The sequence below is a fragment of the Fonticula alba genome, assembly GCF_000388065.1.
Source record: "Fonticula alba strain ATCC 38817 unplaced genomic scaffold supercont2.6, whole genome shotgun sequence".
In the NCBI taxonomy this organism is placed as follows: Eukaryota; order Rotosphaerida; family Fonticulaceae; genus Fonticula; species Fonticula alba.
In genome coordinates, this window is record NW_009242976.1 from 1,773,523 (window position 1) to 1,775,889 (window position 2,367).

Here is a 2,367-nt window from a genome sequence, read left to right on the forward strand (position 1 = left end):
GGGGGGGGGGGGGGGGGGGGGGGGGGGGGGGCGTTCGGCTCCAATGGATGGGCCTTCAAGCGTCGGCACACTTCGGGGGGGGGGGGGGGGGGGGGGGCATGCACGCGCGCGTCTGGCCCACACACTGGGCGGGACACGGGCGGCGCCGACGGCGGCAGCCGTACCGGGAAAGAATCGACGCCGGGAGAGCGAGGCAAGCGGGAAGGCCTGACGGGAAAGCCAGGAGAAGGGGAAGGATGAGAGGGGCGCCAGGGAAATGCGCGATGACCGGCGGCAGCGGCGGCGGCAGCGGGCAAGAAAGCGCGAGATCGGGGGGTGGGGAGGGGGAAGAAAGGAAGCGGGGGCTGTGCGGGGTGGGGAGGGGGGGGGGAGGAGGGGGCGCGACCAGGGGCGGTGGAGGTGGAGGGGGGAGGGTGAGGCAGCGATCGGGCCACTCCCATGGTTTGGGGGGCACTTGAGCTTATGTCCCCGGGACGCGCAGCAGCGCAGAAACACAGAGCCGGAGGCGGGGCGGGGGGGGGGAAGGGACAAGCCGACCAGCCGACCTCGCCATCCCCACTCCGAGCGCCCTCAACTCCCCGCCCGCCGGAAGGGGGGGGGGCGAGTGCGGAGGACGGGGTGAGCGCGTCGGCACGGACTTACGCCCTCGGCAGTCAGATGCACGCATTAGTACCGGAGGAGAGAGACACAGAGAGAGAGAGAGAGAGAGAGGGGGGGGAGAACACGGTGACTGCTGCCGCACCGCGCCCCGTCTCCGGTCAAGCCTGCTCGTGTCTCCCCCGCTCGCGGACTGGCCGCGTCCCCCGGCCCGGGGGGGGGGCAGGCGGGGGGTCGGGGACTGACAGATTATTATTGTCTGGCGCGGGCTCTCGGCCCCCTACTCCACGAGACGACAAAGGGCAGGCGCACCTAGTACATGAGTCAATGTCTCCGGGCGTTACAAATGCACCTCTGTATTGGCTGGGCGCGAGCCGTGCGCTGTGCGCCCCGGTGCCACGGCCGCCGGTCATATAAACAAACGGCCGGCTCCAAAGGGCCGTCGGGCCCGGGCGTGCACGGGCGGCGTGTGCGGCGTGCGCGGCGTGCGCGGAGTGTGAGTGTATGTACATTATTCGCGCACACGGCGGTTGGCCCCTGCGCCGCGGCCAGCCCCCCGGCGACTCGCCCGCCCGGGGTTCGGGGGCCGGCCCGGCGAGGCGGGACCTTCGCCCGAGGGCCAAAAAAGCAGGCCCGGCCACCACCAGAGGGGCCCGGCCGCCGAGGTACGATATTTCCGCCTCAGGGGGGTTATGCGGTCGGCAATATGGTCCCTTGCTCCTGCGCTCGCCCGCGGCCGACTATACGGCAGGGGCGGGGGGGGCCGGGCCGGGCCGGGCCGGGCCGGGCCGGGCCGGGCCGGGCCGGGCCGGGCCGGGCTGCGTACGTGTGTGGACCCTTGAGCGCCCCGCGCGGGGGCCACGCCGCGCTCCGCGTCCCCGGCGCCGTGTGCGCGTAGTCTTGCCTGCAAGTGGGCGATGCCAACCAGCCTGCGATGCGGGCCTGTCCCCGCCCCCCGGAGAGAGAGAGAGAGAGAGAGAGCCGCGCCGGATCATGCCGGCCGCCGGCGGACACACGCCCAGGGCCGCGCGCCGGCACACATGCGCCTTCGCGCTGGGCCGCCCGCGCCCTTTGGCACCGCCCCTCGGACGTGCGTGTCCTCATCGCCGGTGAGATAACACGGGGCGCGAGACGCCCCCGTGTTGGCCCCGCCCCGCCGGCTGCGCGTGCGCGGCCTCGGGTGAGTCAATGCGAGGCTCGCACTGGAGAAGGCCCCCCCCCCCTCGTCGGCCCCCCGCCCGCAGAGTGCTGGCACGCGACGGCTCCCCCCCTCCGGGGTGCGGCCGCCGCGAGATGCCGCGCCTGCCCGGGGGGGGGGGGGGAAACAGGGGCCAGGCCGGGAGCAGCTGGCGCCGCCAGGCGCGGCGGAGAATGTCTCGCGCCGGGCCTCCCCGCCACGATCGCCGTCAGAGCGCCGCGGCCAGGGGACTTCCGCCGGGGTGCATTGCCAACGAACCAGCGTACCCGACCATGGACCGCGCACGGGCTGCGATGCTGGACGAGGGCCGACCGGGCGTGCGCGCGCGCGCGGGGCGGCCCCCGGTCCGGAGCGGCGCCGGGGCGCCCTTCGTGCCCCCTGGTCTTGCGGAACGTCCCCTCGCGGCCCCTTTCCCGGGACAAAGTGCACGCACGCGGCAAGAATGCTCCCTTTTTATTCGGCAACATTATCCAAAGCGACAGGCCCGGTGCTGAGAAGCATCTCGGCGCCCGCGGAGCTTTCGGGCGCGCATCCTCGGCTGCCTCTTTCGCGCGGCCTCGCTCGTCTCGCCC